The following is a 21,039-nucleotide window of genomic DNA, read 5'->3' as shown; positions in this document are numbered from 1 at the left end:
CAAACTTTACTAATTCTGGGTCACTGAGAACGAAAATGATGCTTAAAATTGTTGATTGGCTCTAGTTTTCAAGATATGCTATTGGGTCAGTATATACGACCCTTGACTTGGGAATGGCGGAGGATAAGTGAGTTATAAAGGGAAAGGATCTCAATTTAAACCAGAAATGACTAAAATACATCTTTGACTGGATCTATGAATAAATCTGACTGGGTTTGGACAGTAATTGCTTTTTAGGCAAAACAATGAATGATGCAATCTGAAGCTGGTATTGCGTCAAACATGATATGAATTGCATCATGTTATTCCTAGAAGTCATGGATGATGCAATCATAAAGAAGCTTACATCACTCTGCTGAACAAATTGCCCTATATCAGCTCTAGAAATCATAGTGTCATGCTCTCTTAATTGTCAGTGTTTGATTTTTGCAAAGGGGGACATTTCTGTTTAGCCAAAGCGAGCAGAGATGCCTCGTACTTGTGTGAACAGTGCAGATAACTTCTGCTATGTTTGTGGTGAAGTGACCTTTGCATCACAAAAGTGCAGTATAACCACTCTGGTTAAGAAAGCCTATCACCTTTATTTTGGCTGCAAAATTGGAGATCAGGACAAGAGGTGTGCCCCACACATATCCTGCAACACTTGTGCAACAAATCTTTGCTAGTGGTTGAACAGGAAAAGGAAATCTATGCCTTTTGCAGTGCCAATGATTTGGAGAGAGCCAACAGATCATACCAGCAATTGTTACTTCTGCATGGTGCCTCCAGTTGGGAAAGGTGTGTCAAAGAAGAAAAAGTGGACTGTGCATTATCCAAACATTCCATCAGCAGTACCCCACGGAGAAGGACTGCCGGTTCCTGATGCACCAGAATCATTCTCACTTGAGTCAGACGAGGAAGAGGATGAAACTTCTGGTCCTGAACCATCAATGTCACAGGACCCACATTTTCTCCCATCCTCTTCCTCTGAACCACACCTCATAATACAAGGAACTGAATGACCTTGTCAGGGATTTGGAACTACCCAAGAGTAAGGCAGAGCTGTTAGGCTCCAGACTCCAGCAGTGGAATCTCCTGGCAGGTGATGTTAGGGTTTCCATGTTCCGTGACCGTCCAAATGATCTTGTCCCATTCTTCTTCATGGAAGATGATCTTGTAGCCTGCAACAACATCGATGGTGTGATGGCAGCCCTCAACATCGTTCACGATCCAGATGAGTGGAGACTGTTCATTGATTCAAAGACGAGTCTTAAAGCTGTTTTACTGCATAATGGCAATGTTTTGCCATCAATTCCAGTTGATCATGCAGTCCATATGAAGGAAACCTATGACAACATGAAACAACTTTTGAGATGCATAAACTATGACCAACATCAGTGGAAGCTTTGTGGCGATTTGAAGGTTGTTGCTCTCTTGCTTGGTCTGCAGACTGGATACACAAAGTACTGCTGTTTTTCTCTGCAAATGGGATAGTCGTGCAAGAGATTCCCACTACATCAAGAAAGATTGGCCACTCCGACAGTCATTGGCGCCTGGGAGGAAAAGTGTTCAGCATCCACCGCTTGTTGAATCAAGGAAGATTTTGTTACCACCCTTACACATCAAGCTGGGTCTGATGAAGAACTTTGTCAAGGCCATTGACAAAACACAAGCAGCTTGCAAGTACCTCAGTGGAAAATTTCCAAGGTTAAGTGAAGCTAAGATAAAGGAAGGTGTCTTTATTGGTCCTCAGATTCATGAACTTCTTCGAGATGATGCATTTGACCATGCACTGCGTGGCAAGGAAAAGACTGCATGGAAAGCCTTCCAGTTAGTGGCAATAAATTTTCTCGGAAACAACAAGGCAGACAACTACAGGTTGTTGGTGGAAAAACTCCTCAAGGCATACAAAAGCCTTGGTTGCAACATGTCACTAAAGATACATTTTTTGCACTCTCATCTAGATTTTTTTTTCCACCGAACTACGGAGCAGTGAGCGACGAGCACGGTGAGTGATTTCATCAGGACATTGCAACAATGGAGAAACGCTATCAGGGCAAATGGTGCCCATCAGTGCTTGCAGACTATTGCTGGACAGTGACAAGAGATGCTCCATTTAATGAATACAAGAGACAAGCAAAGAAGCGCTGAGTAGACACTGCATAGGACTAAACTATGTACATAGTTTTTTGCCTTTTATTTATAACCCTTTTGCTGATTTTTAAAGTGTTACATAAACAGGACAGGTGAAATATTATCATGTAAAGCAACCATAAACACATGAAAAGACGTAGGTTTACAATTTATTATTAAAACTATCTACACAATATACATAGACATAAAATGTAAAAACTTAAATATCTTAGGAACAGTAGCCAATCTCTTGTTTTAATTGTCATATTTGAATTCAGCACATCAAAATACATAATAAATAGCACATTTTATCTCTGAAGCAGATGACTTCTCAAAAATTGAAGAGCAGTGTAATTTTTCAGACTAAAATGAAAGCACTTAATACCCAGTTTGGCATATCTAAAATAATTTTCCAAGTATTTTTATAGATTAAAAAGTTACTACACTTAACAGTTATTCAAAAATTCATTTGCAATGTTCTCACCGCTCTTTTTTCCCCTCTGATGTTTGTGTTGGAGACATTTTTAACCCCCCAATTTTGGAACATACTAGTTGCCCCAAATTTGTTTGCCATCATTTGTCGTAAGTTTGGTCTAATAGAGGCTGATGAAGAAAATTAATTTTGCTGGCTATTTCATTCGCCAGTACTGTCTTGACTGCATTTGTGCTCTGCACACAGCTTGCTGAACCAGGGAGATAGGCCTCAGCAGACACTGTGAGGCTGACCTGTTGAACCATAGATTAGTTCACAAGCTGGGGTCATTTGCAGTAAGTGTAGCTTCACTTATTCAGGGCCACTGCAGGGAAAGCAATGGCTTTCTAGATACTTAGGGTGGGTGCAGTGGGCCATACCCAAGTCGTCTGGCTTTCCCCAGGCCCCCACTCTGTCACTCTAAAGGGAAGCACTAGTTTGATCAGTAAATGTGAGCTTACTGACTTCATTCATGTTAACATTGTGTAAAAGGTACTCTACGAAAGATTCCTCCTCAGATGTCATTGCAGGATTTCCCAATACATCCAAAGCATACATTTATAACAGCTACAGTGCAGCACCTTGTATTCAGAAAATACACATTTCTCCCTAATTTATCTGGCCTACATTTCAAGCCTCTGTCTGTGTTTCAACTCTTTTTGAACTCAAGATTTTAGCTGGTCCTTAAACAGTATATGGTAGCAAAGTGTGGTGTGTGTGTGTGGTTTTTTTTTAAGCCATGCTTTAGTGATCTTTTAACTTAGTTTCTTCTTCTTAGTTGCCTTATTTAACATTTTACTAATACAAGAGTAACAGCTCTATTCAATGGGAAATCAGTTGCCAAAACATTCTAACAAGGATTTTCTCTTGGATGCTTTTCTGGTTAGTTGGTTTTGACAGTTGAAGTTTGTACTTGTGGAAACTTTCACTCAGGATACTATTTTAGTGTGGTTCAGTTGTGATTTTCCTTAAAGTAAGGGCTTATATAACACAGCAATGAAGACTATTGATGTGTAGGTCATTTCAATTCATGTGTTGGGAGGGCAGGATTGATTCTTCTCACAGTGAGACTCCATACAAAGTTACCTATCTTCACCCAAGGTAGAGAGAATGAGCTTTTTTTAAAGACATGGTGATTTTGGATCATACATTAAAGGACAACTTTTTTTTAGTCAAATAGCTTTTTGTTTTCATCCTATCTTTAAGGAAGTCAAAAAATGCTGATCTCAATAACCTACAACTTCCTGCAGTAATATCCAGCCCTTTTCCTAATGCAATACAACTAGGGTAGCTGTAGTGCTACAGAAGGGAATTTCTCAGTATGCCATCAGGCACTGGTGACCAAGGTTTCCTGAAGAGCTTCCCCTACGTAATATTTAATGTTAATTTTTTTAGTCTCATGGAAGAATCTTCTGATCTGGGCTCTGACTGATGGCTTAACTAATACTTTGGAAGCAAGTAAAATATAGGGCTTGTCTAAACATAAAAGGTGTACTGCTTTAATTAGCATGGATTCAGTTATACTGGTATAAAAGTGCTTATGTTGTACAGTTTATTCCTGTATGGGAAGGGGAATAAGCTATACTCCTACAAACATTCTTATAAAAGCCCTAGTATGACCAGTTTAACTTTGTTTAAAAAAAAAAAAAATCACTTTCCTTGCCAAAATGTACACTGGTAAAACAGAAGTGTAGAGCAGGCCTTAGTGTGATAGTGCCTAAATGGCTTCCCCTGTATAAGTCCTGCAACTGCTTCACAGTTCTGATCTGCTGCAGTTGCAACAGTTGTCTTCAGCTGCTCTGCTCAATGGGTTATTGGATGTAAACCCTTACATTTTCTCTTCCCAGCTGTCCTAAGAAATAGTGGTGATACCTGCACCCTTGGTAGCAAAAGTGTTGAGCCCTAATGGAAAAAGACTGGCTTGCTACCCTTTGTTGGAGATTTTCAGAGTCCAGAGTGCCTCTCTCGGGACTGGTATCAGAGGAGTAGCCATGTTAGTCTGAATCTGTAAAAAGCAACAGAGGGTCCTGTGGCACCTTTGAGACTAACAGAAGTAGTGGGAGCATAAGCTTTCGTGGGTAAGAACCTCACTTCTTCAGATGCAAGTCTCTCGGGACTGAATGACTGGTCTAGTCTCAAGAGAGCTGAGTGAGAAGAGGAGAAAGGTAGATCCTGTGGTTGGAGCATAAGCAAAGGAGACTCCTTGCAACAGAGCTGTTGAATCCATGGTACCAGTCAAACTGACCCAGCTCTGTTTTTGTCATCAGTAACAGCTGATCATTCAGGGACGCTGGGAGCTATAGGTGTCCTGTGCTTCCAGCTTTGGTACCAGGCATTGACACAGGGTCTGTAGAGCAGGCGGCCACATTCTGACCAATGATTACTGACGGTTCACTGGTGTGACTACTGGGATGTTGAATGCTCCACTCTTGCAGGGTCTTTCCTTGAGAGGTTGCTAGGCATGAGGGTCCCCCGCCAGACTAAATGAGAATACTTGTGCTGCTGTATAGTGGTGGCCCAAGAGAAAAAAGGCTTCATTACGCTCTCCTGTTAACAGTTGTGGCTATTCCTTCTCTACCATCTCCTGAATAAACCTCATTCAGAATCCAAACTTTATTCTTAACGAAGCCTGGAAAATGTATGTTTTTCTAGAATATGAAGCTGTGGCTCTATCTCAACTGGAGGAGGGGGGTGGGGGAAAGTTGATGCAGTTCCAGTATGCTCAGAGAGGAGCAATCTGGCACGGAAACTGACATACATTGGTTGTGGTTAATCCATCAATCAAAACCCAGACAGGATTCCTTTGTTATGAGAAGACACTCTTTTAAATTACAATTTTAAATAGTCTTAAAAACTACAGCAGAAGGGCTGACTAGTTTTTTAAACCTGCATTGCTCAGGGAAGAATAAATGTCCTTTAACTTCTGCAGTGTCTCTTCTCTCTTTACCCATTACTAACAGGTAAGACTCCCACTTATGGAACTCACACAAGCCCCACTTTTTTTTTTTTGCCTCCAGCAGTGGAATTAGTTGGTTCATTATCTCCCAACCACTTTGTTTTAGAACAAATGTTGTTTTTGTGCAGTAGCTACTTCATTTCAGCTTCTAGCTCCTCTCACTTTTCTGAGGTGAAGACTGACCAATATATTGAAGCTCTAATCTGCTGGCAGCGGTGGTACATCTCTTGGGCAGGCTTCCTCTGCCGCTCACTGCAGCAGAGCAGCCTCACAAGCATGAAGTCAACTTAAAGGGGGTATAGGTAGCTTTTCAGGACCCTCAGAGGGGAGCTATGCCCTGCTGCTGCAAGCTGTCCACCCAGGTTTTCAGTCAGACAGTTTGTAAGTCCTTGACCCCTGCCTGGAGCCAGGACTCCACAGGGGAGGTTCAGCCAGGAGCATAAGCATGTCCAGGGAGAGGCGAAATCCCTCACAGCATGCTCAACCCCCACAGGCTCTGAGTCTCAGACAAGCATTGAGCAGGTGGCAGTTCATGTTGCCAATGAGTATGTAGGGTTTAAACCCTGATATTTGTAACCCTTTCTGTCTTTCTCTTCCCCCAAGTGTCTTAGATCAGTGGTTTTCACCCAGGGGGCTGAGGCCCCCGGGGGGCCACAAACAGGCTTCAGGGGGTCCCCCAAGCAGGGCCAGCATTACAGTCACAGGGGCCTAGGGTGGAAAGCCAAAGCCCCACCACATGGGGCTGAAGTCCAGGGCCCTGAGTCCTGCCACCCAGGGCTGATGCTGAAGCCTGAGCAATGTAGCTTTGCAGGGCCCCCTGTGGCATTGAGGCCCCAGGCAGTTGCCCTGCTTCCTGCCCCCTATAACTGGCCCTGGCTTTTATATGCAGAAAACCGGCTATTGTGTCACAGGTGGGCCATGGAGTTTTTTATAGCATGCTCGGGGGGGCTCAGAAAGAAAAAGGCTGAGAACCCCTGTTCTAGATTTTTCTCCTCAGAAGTTCAGCGTTCTATCTAGCTCGCTGCATGCTGGTTTTCAGCCCATAAACTCGTGCTCTGACAGGGAAAGAGGCCTCCCTCTCTACCCCTCTGAATCGGCTGGCTCCACGCTAAAGGCTAAAGCATAAAGAGCACTTCAGTTACTCTGTAACCAGAACAAGGCAGATAAGGACTCTATTCTCCATGCAGCTGCACCATTGTGGGATTACAAGGAGGTAGGAGAAAAATTCCTTCTCATATTCAAATTACTCCCATTTTCTGTGTAAACCCCTGAGTGATAATAAGCCTTTCCTAAAGTATTTCTAGGATTGCCAGCTACCCTCAAGGAACAGGAAATCTCCTGGTACTATCCAGCAGTCTCTTCCCCGCAATCAAACTATTTGTACTAGTACCTCCCCTTGGCTGAGGGATCCCCAGACCAGGCCGCATAGCATGCTCTCTCCTTCCTGTAAAAAGGCAGGGGAAGTACTGTGCACATACTAACCAAAAACCTAATGTATAAAAACCAAGTATCGTCATAAGTTTTAGTAACTCAAGACTGGTGCAGCTGCAGCTCCACTAGTAAGACAGTCATACCTTCAGAAGGGGACTTCCTTCTAAAACATCCTATAGATAGGAGTGGGCAAACTACAGCCTGGGGTCTACATCCAGCCCTCGAGCTCCCGCTGGGGAGTGTAGTTCAGGGCTTGCCCTGCTCCATGTGTGCCATGGCTCCACACGGCTCCCGGAAGCAGAGGCATGTCCCTGCTCTGGCTCCTAAGCGTGGGGGCAGCCAGGGGGCTCTGTGCGTTGCCCCTGCCACAAGTGCTGCCCCTGTAGCTCCCATTGGCCAGGAACCACAGCCAATGGGAGCTGCAGGGGCACCGCCTGTGGATGGGGCAGCATGCAGAGCTGCCTGGCCACACCTCTGCGTAGGAGCCAGAGGGGGGACATGCCGCTGCTTCTGGGAGTTGCTTGAGGTAAGCGCCTCCTGGAGCCCGCACCCCCTCCCAGCACTGATCCCCCTCCCACACTCTGAACCCCTCAGTCCCAGCACAGAGCACCCTCCTGTACCCCCAGCCCTGCCCCCGCAGAGCCCGCACCCCCATCTGGAACCCTTGCACACCACAACCTGCTGCCCCAGCCCAGAGCCACCTCCTGCACCCTGAACTCCTCATTTCTGGCTGCACCCCAAGCTGGAGCCCTCACCCTCTCCCACACCCCAGCCCCCAATTTCGTGAGCATTCATGGTCATACAATTTCCATACCCCGATGTGGCCCTCGGCCAAAAAGTTTGCCCACCCCTGCTATAGAATCATAAGTGTAGACGTGCCTCACACATTTCAAAGCCTCAGCTCTAGCTGTTGAGACCAAAAGTTTTTTCTATGCTTAATAAAATGTCTCATAAACTTAGGGTATGCTCTTTACTTGGAATGGGATGTCAGTGGTTCTTTTATAGTCAAAACCTTGTGACTGGTGATAAGCAATGGCTCCTAGCAGTGGCAAGGAAGCTGTGTTACACCCATGCATAACTATCAGTCATCCTAAACTGATACCCTGGGCATCCTAGTTTACAAATGAGAAGCTGTTAAGGGAAACAGAAATTAATAACTGAGAATGCAGAGGCCTGACCCCCCCACTATAAAAGCCAGCATAACAACAACTAATAGATTGCTAACACACAGGCTATTCAAGAAGTATTTATTTCCCTAGCGGAAGCAAAAATCGGGAGCAGATGTTTCCTAAGAAACAGAAATATTTTCTTCTACAAAATCGTCACTATGACTGACAACGTGAGCAGTTGTGTATGAGACACTTCCTGTATACAACTCTTCTTCCCTCTGATCTACCCTCTTTATCTGGAGTCCTAAGACATGGCTGTTAGTAGTCATAGTAAGGCTCAGGTTATCCATATTCATTCACGGACAACAAGCTAATCAGTGCTCTGGCATGAGTGGGTTTGTTTCTCTAAATTGGCCAGCCAAAGGAACAGATTTATATCCACCAGTGTTCAAAATCAAGAACTCTTTGAACACAATACAGAGAACAAATTACCCAAGGGACAAAGCGGGTATGGCTCTAGCCCCAAACTTACCCCTAAATTTCTTGTGATCTTTTGCAGCCTGAGGTTAAAATAACCTGTCACTTCCTACTCAAGATTCTTGTTTATGCATCTCAGCAGTGTATTAGCTCTTTTGGCCATAGCATCACACTGGGAGCTCACGTTCAGATGATTAGTCGCCATGAATCCCCACATCTTTTTCAGAGTCACGGCTTCCCAGTATAGTCTCCCATCCTATATGTCTGGCCTACATTTCCCCCCCCCCCGATATATACATTTAGCTGTATTAAAACACATTGTTTGTACCTGAATTTACCAAGTGATTCAGATTCCTCTGAATCAGTAACCTATTCTCTTCATTATTTACCACTCCCCCAACTTGTGTGTCATCTGCAAACTTTCACTGATTATTTTATGTTTCCTTCCAGCTCACTGCTAAAAATGCTGTATCGCATAGGACCCCCCCCCCCCCCAAACACAGCCACTTGATGACGATTCTCCACTTACAATTACATGTTAAAACCTATCAGCCAGTTTTTAATCCATTTATTGTGAGCCATGTTAATTTTATATGTCTAGTTTTTTAATCAAAATGTCCTGCAGTACTAAGTCAAACACCCTATAGAAGTCTAAGGATATTATGCCACCATCATTACCTTTATCAACCAAATTTGTATCTTAAAAAAAAAAATCATTAGTTTGACAAGATCTATTTTCCCAAACTCATGTTGATTTGCATTAATTATATTACCCTCCAGTCCATTATCTGGCTCAGGATCAATGTCAGGCTGACAGACCTATAATTACCCAGGTCATCCCTTTTACCCTTTTTAAAAACTGGCACAATATTAGCTTTCTTTCAGAGTGCTCCAAGACTTACTGAAAATCAACAGTAACAGTCCAACGAGCTCCTCAGCCAGCTCTTTTAAAACTCTTGGATGAAAGTTATACAGACCTGTGGATTTCAATTAATTTAACTTTAGTAGCTTCTGTTTAACAGCTGTAGGGATAGTTTTTAAGATAAAGAATTAAAGTTAGCTTAAGTTTGATTAAGGAAATAATATATTTGCTTTATAGTTTGTGGCTAGTAACCTGAATAAGGCCTTAATCATCCAATAAAGGAAGGCCACGAGAATAACGAGTCAAAAGATCAGAATGTAGTGAGGGAAGAATGTATGGTTCAAAAACTAACAAGATAGGAAGCTGCAATAACCAAGACAAAAAAGAACCCTTCTCACAAAGCAAGCCCAATTTTTTTCTCACATACCAGTGCTATCTAAAAGTGAGGCCTGGGTGTAACCCATCCAATAAAAGGGGGGGGGGGGAAGGGCGGGGAACTACTGGTAGGCAAGGAGAAGGGAGAGGATAAAGAAAAAAAGCCTTAGAGAAAATAAACTGCTTCAAACTGTTTTTGCTACAGCTAGCAAATGGGCTGACAGGTATAAAGAGAGCCAAGAAGCTGAAGGTTCTTTATTACATCCAGTCCAATCATGCTGGGGAAAACCAGTGTGAAAAGACTTTTCTCCCAGCTGGTCCTCTTGAAAGTACGTACTGTAGATAGTTATGTTTTGTTATTGTATGGAATGTAGTAATGTTTATTAGCTAAGCTTTATGCGTGTTTAGAGCAACAGTTGAGATAACATTTGGACTTACTTATAAAGGAATTTATGGTTAAGTTAAAGTTTGGTGTCCTGTATGATTAATATGCATAAATTCCAACAAAATCCTCCAGATACGATAGTGGAATGGAAAATGTGTTATCGTCGTATGATGAGACTATATAATCTGTTTCCCTCCCCCCATACAGAACAAAAATATTTATTGAAAGCATCTGCATTATTGATAAGTCTGCCATTTCTATCTAGTAATGAACCAATACCATTATCAGGATTATTTTTGTTCCGAATATTAAAAAAAACTCATTGTCCTTAATGCTGCTGGCATTTGTCATTGTGTCCCTTCCTTCCCTTATCTATTTTCTACAATTCCTAACATCTGATTTATATTCATTAGTCAACTTCCCTTTTCGTCCATTTGTTAATAATTTATTTTTTACAGCTGCCTTCACTTCCTTTTTAAATAAGGTCTTTTTTTTTTTTTTAAACCTATTTGGCCTTCTTCCTTGATTGTGGCTTTCTCATCATCTAGTAAGGCAGGGTTGGGCAAACTATGGCCCCTGGCCCCGTGCCACTCCCAGAAGCAGCCGGTACTGCGGCCCCGGGGGGGGAGGGGCACAGGGCTCCGCACACTGCCCTCGCCTGTAGGCCCCGTCCCCACAGCTCCCATTGGCCAGGAATGGGGAACTGCGGCCACTAGAAGCTTCAGGGGAGGTATCCACAGGCGAGGGCAGCACGCAGAGCCCTCGCCACCCGCCTCCCCTCCCCCGGGGCTGCACGGATGTGGTGCTGGCCGCTTCCGGGAGTGGCGCAGGGTCAGGGCAGGCAGCCAGGGAGCCTGCCCTGGCCCCAGTGCATGCCGCTGCCACCCCAGAGCTGCTACAGGTAAGCGGCACTGGGATGGAGCCCGCACCCCGAACCCCTCCTGCACCCCAACCCCCTGCCACACCCCTCCCTGGAGCCCCCTCCTGCACTCCTCCCTGCACCCCTGCCCTGAGTCCCCTCCCACACCCTGCACCCCCTCCTACCCACCCCCCTTCCCTGAGCCCGTTCCTACATCCCACACCCCTCCTCTGCCCCAACCCCTTGCCTGAGCCCCTTCCTGCACACCACACCCCCTCCTACACTCCGTACCCCAACCCCCTGCCCCACATTCATGGCCGTGCATACAATTTCCCCACCCAGGTGTGGCCCCCTGGCCAAAAAGTTTGCCCACCCCCTGTAGTAAGGTATTCTTAAACAGCTCCCACTTATCGTTCACATTTTTCTGATTAAATTCTTCTTCCCAGCTGACTTGGCTCAGAATTGTTTTCAGGTTTGTGAACTGGGCCCTATTAAAGCACCAAGTATATATATATTACTGGTCTGGACTTTATTCTGCTTGAGCCTTATAAATGTGATCAACTCATGATGACTTGTACGAAAGCTACCATTAATTTTTAGTTCTGTGATCAGTTCTCTCTTTTGGTTCAGACAAGATCTAATAAAGAATGCCCCTGTGTGGGCTGCAACACTTTTTTGAGTTAAGAAATTATCTGTAATATTTAGAAATCCCAAGGATGTTCTAATAGTGGTACTATGAGACCTCCAGCATATATCACTCAACTTGAAGTGCCCCGTGATTTGATAGGCTGTTGCAGACAACTGCATCTTGTCCTTTTCTATTATTGATCCATAAGCATTCAATATAAAATTTTTCCCCCGTAGTTTTCAGGGACTCAAACAGGTAATGCCATTTGACAGTCTCACTTCCCCTCCCCTTTTGCACACTGGATTCTTCTTAAATAGGCCATAACTATTGATTTTAATATTCCAAACATGTGACTCATACCACCACCTCAAATTTATGCTTAAATGAACAATTCCACTTCCTCTTGTTTGTTACCTAGGCCCCTAGCAGTAGCATATAGACAATTGAGTAATTTCTTCTTAGTCATTGGGTTCTTTGATTACTTTTGTTCTCAACATTTTGAGGTTGTGCTGAGTGCTCATAGTGCAAGGTTGTGCTTCCTTTTTTTTAACCCTCCCCTTTTGCTATCAGTTTAAGCCCTTCCTGATTACTTTAGCCTCCTTGAGGAGATTAGTCCCCCTTCTACTGAGGTGGAAATCCAAATTACAAAGCCCTCTCTCCCCCAGAAGGTGGACCAATGTTTGACAAAACCAAAACCCTCCACCTTACACCACTTACCCAGCCAGGAATTAACTTCCAGAATCTTCTGCCATTTGTCTTCCTTTGGTCGAGTATGTGATGTTATCTGATTAAAATATGACCATACAGATCATGGTTGCAACTACTGTTATATATTTGCAACAAATCTTGAACAAAATGTGGCATGTAAGAGGTCTATGAAAAGGTTATAGTTTGCTGAATATAAAGTTGTGCTAGTTGTATGCATGTATCATTTTTGTATTTGATGTTATGAATATTGGCTCTATACCTGGATTTCAAATGTTTGCTCCTGAGGTAACCACAAGGTAGTTAGCTAGCATATCTTGGAGGGACTACTCAAATTAAGTGGCTCATCAATAAACACTTAACTGACAATGGGAGAAGCCCATCTACACTGAATGGACTGCCTTGCAAACGTGCTGTTTGAGGTAATGGCTTCTACTGTGTCCAAACCTTCATGCATGGACATGTGACTTGTCCATGTGACTTCAAACACTATCTTGTCACCTGTAGTTTTCCACTAGCTGTGCTGAGGGCTTTGAAAAACAAAACAAAACAGTTACCTACCTCTCGTAAGTGTTCTTTGAGATGTGTTGCTCATGTCCATTCCAATTAGGTGCGCGCGCACCACGTGCACGATTGTCGGAAGATTTTTCCCCTAGTGGTACCCGTCAGGTCGGCTGTTGAGCCACCTGGAGTGTTGCCTTTATGGCGGTGTATATAGGTCCTTGCCGACCCGCCACCTGCTCAGTTCCTTCTTGCCGGAATACTCCGACAGAGGGGTGGGATTTGGAATGGACATGAACACCACATCTCAAAGAACAACATTTATGAGAGGTAGGTAACAGTTTTTTCTTCGAGTGCTTGCTCATGTCCATTCCAATTAAGTGACTCCCAAGCCGTATTCTTGGAGGAGGGGTCAGAGTTCATCTGGTCACAGATATTGCAGCACTGCCCTGCCAAACGCTGAGTCATCTCTGGACTGTTGCAAAATTGCGTAATGTGAGGTGATGTTATGGATAGAGGACCATGTGGCTGCCCTGCATATATCCTGAATGGGCACTTGAGCTAGAGAAGCAGCAGATGATGCTTGAGCTCTTGTAGAGTGCGCCGTCAATGTCGGGGCTGGAATCTTGGCCAAGTTGTAACAAGTCCTGATGCACAACATGATCCAGGATGATATGCATTGGAAAGAGATGGGAAGCCCTTTCATCCTTTCTGTGACAGCAATGAAGAGCTGTGGGGACTTCTGAAACAGCTTTGTGCGCTCAATATAGAAAGCCAGGGCGCATCTCACAGCCAAGGAATGAAGCATGTGGTCTCTATTATTGGCATGTGGCTTGGGGGAAAAAACACAGGTAGGAGAATGGTTTACATGGAATTGAGAGACTACCTTAGGGAGAAACACAAGTGTGGGTGTAGTTGCACCTTGTCTTTATAAAAGACAGCTCAGATGTCAGTGCCTTGAGTTCAGAGACTCTTCTGGCTGAGGTGATGGCCACAAGGCTACCTTCCCAGATAGGTAGAGCAAGGAACATGTCACCATGGGCTCGAAGGCGGGGAGGGGCATAAGCCTGGCAAGAACTAGAGTGAGGTCCCAAGGAGGAAGAGACTGCCTCACCTGTGGATACAGTCTATCCAGCCCCTTGAGGAAGCAGCCTACCATCAGGTTTCCAAAGACTGACCTATCTTCCACCTCTGGGTGAAAAGCAGAGATGGCGGTCAAGTGAACCCTGATCGAAGAGGTTGCCAATCCCTGCCATTTCAAGTCGAGCAGGTAGCCCAAAATAAATGGGATCGAGGCTTGTGGTGCAAGAGTACCCTTCTGCAAAGCCAAATTGAGAACCACTTCTACTTGGCGAGGTAAGTGGCTCGAGTTGAGGGCTTCCTGCTTCCGAGAAAGATCTCCTGAACTGAGTTGGAGCATTGAAGTTCACACTGGTTTAACCATGGAGCTTCCACTCTGTGAGGTGGAGGGACTCCAGGTTGGGATGTCGTAACCTGCCGTGATCTTGTGTGATAAGGTCTGGGAACAGGGGAAAGGCTATGGGTCTGTCTACTGATAGGTCCAACAGCGTGATGAACCAGTGTTGGCGGGGCCACACTGGTGCTATGAGGATCAACAAGGTCCTTTGAGAAAGATCCTGTGTATGAGAGGGAAGGGCAGAAATGCATAGAGCAGGTGATTCACCCATAACAGGTGAAACGCATCCATGATGGAATCTGGGCTCTGGTTCAGGAAGGAGCAGAAGCGCTGACACTTCCTGTTGCTCCATGTTGTGAATAAGTCCATGTGGGAAAGCCTGACTTCCGCAAGATGTCCAGGGTGATATCCGCTCTGAGGGACCATTTGTGCCTGTTGAATGAGCGGTTGAGACGGTCTGCTAGCTCATTCTAAGCTCCTGGCAGATATGACACCTCCAGGTGGATGGAATGGGCAACGCAGAAGTCCCACACCTTGAGGGCTTCCCGGCACCGGGGAGAGGAGCGAGTACTACCCTGTTTGTTTACACAGAACAACGCTGTGGTGTTGTCCATCAGTACCGACACACAGTTGCCTTGAAGGTGAGCTTGGAAGGCCTGGCATGCCAGACGGACCGCCCTCAACTTTCTGGTGTTGATATGCAGCAATAGGTCTGCCTGGAACCAGATGCCATTTGTCCTGATAGTGCCCAGGTGTGCTCCCCACCCGACTGCCAAGGCATCAGTGACTAACTCTAGCAAGGGCTTGATTTGGCAAAGGGTACTCCCCAAAGACCACCTGAGCCTGCAACCACCAACCGAGGGACTCTAGAATCTGAGGGGGGAGTATGACTATTCTGTTTGGAGAGTCCCGACTGGGCTTGTACACCTGCGTCAGCCACATCTGTAGGGGATGGAGACGCAACCTGGCATGTTGGACCACATAAGTGCAGCATATGCCCCAGCAGTTTCATGCAGTGGTTGTGGGGAATCGGCGGAGGTTCTCGATAACGTCCCTGAGAACTTGGAAGTGGGCCTCGGGCAGGGATGCCCTGGCTTGCGTGGAGTCCAGGAGAATCCCAATGAATTCCGTCCTCTACATTGGAATCAGTGTGGCCTTGGGCATGTTCAGCATGAGGCCCAACCTGAGAAAGGTGCCATGAGCGAGGGCGAGGTGCTCCTCCACTTGTGCTTGCGCCCTGGCCTTGATGAGCCAGTCATCCAGGTACGGGAAGACTTGGACATGACGTTTGCAGAGGAAGGCTGCCATGACAACCATGCATTTTGTGAATACCTGAGGGGCCACCGAGAGCCCGAATGGGAGCACCGTAAACTGGTAGTGCTGGACGTTGACCACAAACCGGAGAAATCATCTGAAGGCCGGGATGATGGAGAGGTGGAAGTACGCGTCCTTCAAGTCGAGGGCGGCATACCAGTCCCGCGGATCCAGGGAAGGAATGATGAAGGAAAGGGAGACCATGCAAAACTTTGCTTTCTTTATGAATATGTTGAGGTCTTGCAGATCTAGGCTAGGTCTGAGCCCACCCTTGGCCTTGGGGATGAGGAAGTATCGGGAGTAGAACCCTTTTCCCCTGAACTCCTGAGGAACCTCCTCTATTGGCCCAAGAGCAAGGAGCAATTGCACCTCCTGTAAAAGGAGTTGCTCAGGAGAGGGGTCCCTGAAGAGGGTCAGGGAAGGCGGATTGGAGGGAACAGAATTGGCTAGAATATCTCACCTCTATTGTGCTCAGTACCCAGCGCTCTGAGGTAATCTGGGCCCAGGCATGGCAGAAGTGGGACAGACTGTTCACAAAAGGGGGAAGAAGGATCTGGGAGATGGACTGGTGCTCCGTCTTTGGGCGCATCTTCAAAAATTAGGCTTAGGACCAGGAGGCTGTTTAGACAAACCATGTCCCAGGTCAGAGGAGGATCTCAATGGCTTCCTCATATTGTTCCTGCCCTGCCTTCTATTGAAGTCCTGCCTCGTGCTTCCCGAGTAGAAGCACTGGGGAAGCTGTTGCTTGAAGGGCTTCTGCTGCAGAGCAGTGGTGTGGATTCCCAGGGACTTAAAAGTTGCCCTAGAATCCTTCAGACTGTGCAGCCATGAGTCTGTCTGCTTTTAAAAGGACCAGCACAGTCAAAGGGGAGGTCCCGACACCTGAAGCCACGAGTTTCTGCGCATAGTAATTGAAGTGGCAAGGGTCTGCATAGCTGAGTCCGCCAAGTCCAGGGTCGCTTTGAGGGAGGTCTGGACCACCACCATACCCTCCTTGAGTATCACGGTGAACTCCGAACAGGAGTCGGTGGGCAACATCTCCTGGAACTTGGACAGGGAGGCCCAGGAGTTGTAAGCGTACCAGCTAAGCACCGCATGCTGATTGGTGATGTGAAGCTAAATCTGCCCCGTCGAATACGTCTTGGGATCGAAGAGGTCCAGCTTCTTGGTCTCCTGAGTGGGACCCATCTGTCCTTGCCACTCCTTGTGATTGGCAGCGTCCACCACCAATGTGCCCTGCTGGGGATGGGAGAAGAGGTGCTCATACCCCTTCTGTGAAACAAAATATTGGTGTTCTACTCCTCTAGCTGTTGGCGGGATAAAGGCTGGAGTCTGCCAGAGCACCTTAGTTGTATTTACAATAGTCTTAATAAGAGGAAGGGCCACCCTCAGGAGCCAGGATATCAACCGTTGGGTCTGAATCCTCTGTGACCTCCTCAGCCTGTAGGTTCAAGTTTTGCGCCACCTGGCAAAGGAAGTCCTGAAGGGTCCTGGTGTCCATTGCTGGCAGAGAGGTAGTCGTCCCTGCCACTGCTTCATCGGGTAAGGAGGAGGAAGATGCCTGGGGAGGGATTGGGTCCTCTTGCCTTCCAGTTCCCTGATGGTCACCGGGGCAGTTTCAGGTGCATCAGATATATATGTGTCCTTCCTTGCACAGAGGGTGGGGCGACAATAGCTCACATCTGAGGGTCGGATTGCCCCAGGTCTTCCTCTCGGGATGCAGCCCGCACTCCTAGATCCCTTGATACCAATGTGACCAGTGGGGTCCTGTGGTGTCCCGAGGCCACTGAACTCACCCTCGATCTCAGCCCCTGGGCCTGATGGTAGGCCCATGGGCTCCAGAAGGGCCACTGCACTGGCCCCTGCCATCGGGGAGGCCATGACACTGTTGGCACCGGTTGGGGTGCATCACTTCTCGAGCAGTGCCAGGAATGGTGCTGGCATCTAGAGCGGTACCAGCTCTGTCTGGAGGCGTAGGATTCCATTTCCGACTCAGAGGAGTACTCAGATGTGGAACAAAGCAGAGCAGAACCTGACTGTGCCAGAGATCAGTGTTGGGGCGTATCTGCCCTATTTCTCAGCAGTTTGTCTTGAATTTGACATCCTCAGTTGTGACCCACTGAGGCAGGACCGGCTTTAGCAGGTGCGGGGCCCCATGCCGGGACGCGAATTGTCTTGCGCCCCACCCCGCCTCGACTCCGCCCCCTCCCTGGCCCATTGGATCCCTCCCCAAATCCCCGCCCTGGCCCTGCCCCTCCCTACCCCATTGGATCCCCAAATCCCCACCCCTGGCCCAGCTCCCAGCCCCACCCCTCACTGCCCCATTGGATCCCTCCCCAAATCCCCACCCTGGCCCCGCGTCTTCCCCAAGCACGTTGCATTCCTCCTTCTCACCCCTCCCTCCCAGGCTTGCGCTGATCAGCTGTATGGCAGCGCAAGCGCTGGAGGGAGGGGGGAGAAGCAGGCCGCGGCTTTTTTTTTTTTCCCCCCGCTCCGCCGGCAGCCCCGGACGTTGCGGGGCCCTCTTAGGCGCGGGGCCCCATTCCAGGGAATCGGCCGGATCGGCTTAAAGCCGGCCCTGCACTGAGGCACATTTACAGAGGGACAGGAAGGATCTCAGAGACGATTGCTTGCACTTTCTAAAAAAAGTATCTTAGTATTCAGTCTAACATCATAATACTGATCACATTGTAATCTCGCTCCAAAAAGTATATGTATAGATTAAAATGAGTTTCACCAAACCAGCCATGTATCCCCTGGTAACTTCATTATATATGCAAAAAATGATTGATATTTGTTTCTACAGGGAGCACTTCCTAGTTCTTAATTCCTGTTGAAGCTTCATCCTATCACATGTTTCCTGGCCAAGTATAGTAAAGGAAAGGCTTTTAATGTGTCCCAAACCACAAAAGATCACCTATTTTTTATAATTACCAGGCTTTACAGCTTAAAGCAGGTTGAATTTATACTCCAAGGGGAATGGTAGAATTAGGGCAGTAAAATCTACTTGGCCTTGTAAAGAAGAGAGGAAAATGTGGTCTCAATTCAAAGGGGCTTACAGTCTGAGGAGCCAAGTCAGACATAAGATGTCTCTTAAGACACCAGGTGCTTATCACAGAGCAGTGCATTTAAGACATGAAAAACATTGTGCGGGAAGATAACAGATGAGTCAATGTCAGGCCTGCACTAACTGTAATATTGTCATGTGATACCCACCACATAAAACCCAAAACTATCTCAAAGACTTGCCAGTGATTGTTACTTAACAAAAAAAATTACTTTAACAGCGAGGCTAGATTTTTTTCCCTCTTTTACTGGTTTAACAGTACATGTGTATAGCCAGTTTTACCCTTGTTTATCTGGATTCAACAGGGAAAAAGACAACAATTTGCAAATGGTGATTCTAAAAGCAGTGGAACTGTAGAGCAGCAGTACTACCTGAAACTGTTTTTCCAATTGACTCGATATGAAATTCTGTATTTAATTTGGTACAAATGATTTTCTTAACATTTCTCCTACTGTACTTAAGCAGGAGTCCAATGGTATTAGGTAGTAAGGATAGGTCTTATTTAAAAGAGCCTATTGTAGTGGTAAAAGGAATGGTGGGCTGGCTCAGCATACTTAAAGGGGCCTACAGATGTTACAGGTATGTATCTCAAGTGCCAGTTTAATAAAACAAAAGTTCAGACTTATTTTGTCAGGTACTTTTTCCAAAGGCAAATTCTTATGGGACTGACCAAGAGTTTGAAAAAGCAGGCAATGGGATAGTCTGGGTCTACACCGATCGCAGGATCAGGAGGAGGGAGCAGATTTGGGAGGAAGATTGAAGACCCAGTGGTGAACAATCTGAGGAGGTGAATGCATGAGCCAATAGAATGAAGTAATGGGAATACTGATGAATGCTTTCTCCCTTCCTTGTGCCCTGAGGAGACAGGATGGCAAGAAGAATGGTACAGATAATGGTATTGCTTAAGTTTAGCCAACCTTGTGGTTGGTTTTGTCTTATTTGTATTGCTAAATTTGTTTACTTGCCCCTTGTGTCAGCAAATGAGTACTTAAAAGTGTCATTCACACTTCTTAATGTAGAACAAAGCTATGACTATTCAACTGAAGACACAAGTCAACTAGTGCCTTAAAAGGTGAAACATTCTGCTAAAAATCTTAAATAAAATATGTACATATATAAAACCTTATCACAGTCAGTCGAAGATCCAGTCAAATAGCATCTGCTTAGTATGGGTACTGCATGCATGGTTCATTTTCCCTAAGTCATCTGAAGAATGTAAGTCGTATGTTATACAGCACTAGATGTACTTAACAGATGCAGCCAAATACCATTATCTAAATACCACAGCAGTTGCAAAATACAAACTAGTAAATTATTCTTCAGCTGTAAAAGAAGAAAGTTGCTAGTCTATGAATAACTGTTCACACTGATGTGCTCACTGAGCAAAGCCTTCAAACCAGGTATTGATGAGTTTTAATCCCCTCAGGCAAGTTACCTTAGATACACTATGACAGTATTACTCAATGATCCCAAAGAAGTACTGAAGTTTAACATTTGCACAGTGCTTTTTAAATAAATGTGAAGTACAAGTATGGCTGTGGGGGTGGGTGGTGGTAGAGGAGATCTCATCTGGGGTTTAAGGTTAACTTTCACTGGAGTAAGCTAAAGCTTGGCACTAACAGCAACACAACTAAGTTTTTACGTTTGGAGATTCGCCAGGCATTATTTCTGGCTCCTATCTTTCATCTTTAACCACATTCCCCCCCATTACTGGCAAAGCTGAGGAAAGACCAGCACACTAAAGTTTAGAAGCTCCTTTGCAACTTTAGGCACAACATCAGAAATCTAAACATTTACAACCGGGTATTAGTCATGGTGAGGGAGGCTGGGTGGCAATTCCTAGTAGTCAGAAATGATCAGAAGGCACTATATTAACTGCATTAATATTAGTCTCTTCCACTTTCCAATGTGTCCCTGCCCATCTTAACAAAAATAGATTAAAACAAAGTTAATGAAATGCCTGCTGCAATATAGTGGAGAGTGTAACGTAAGACTGAATATTGCCCAGAAAAATTAGTTTCACAAAAGGTCTATATAACATGTGAATGAAACCATCTCTGTCATTTTTCTGTAGTAACCTAGTTTCTGGTCACCATGCTTTTTTCCAAACAAACAAACAAACAAAAATTAAATGGGAAGTGAAAATATAATTTGAATATAACCTGAAGTCTAAACATGTCCTTGATTAATTTTCTTCATGCTGGACTGGCTCCAGAAAGAAACTATTTCCTTGGTAAGCTGTAGACTCAGACAAGTTAAGAAGATTGGCAGTAGTAGAGGTCTTCTATTCAAAGACACACAGTAATTATACCTGAACTATAAGAACATGTGCTTTCATAAATACAAGTAAAATGTATTCAAGACGGGCA

Source organism: Trachemys scripta, chromosome 2 (assembly GCF_013100865.1).
Source record: "Trachemys scripta elegans isolate TJP31775 chromosome 2, CAS_Tse_1.0, whole genome shotgun sequence".
Taxonomy (NCBI): domain Eukaryota; kingdom Metazoa; phylum Chordata; order Testudines; family Emydidae; genus Trachemys; species Trachemys scripta.
Note: the sequence above shows the minus strand (reverse complement) of the source record.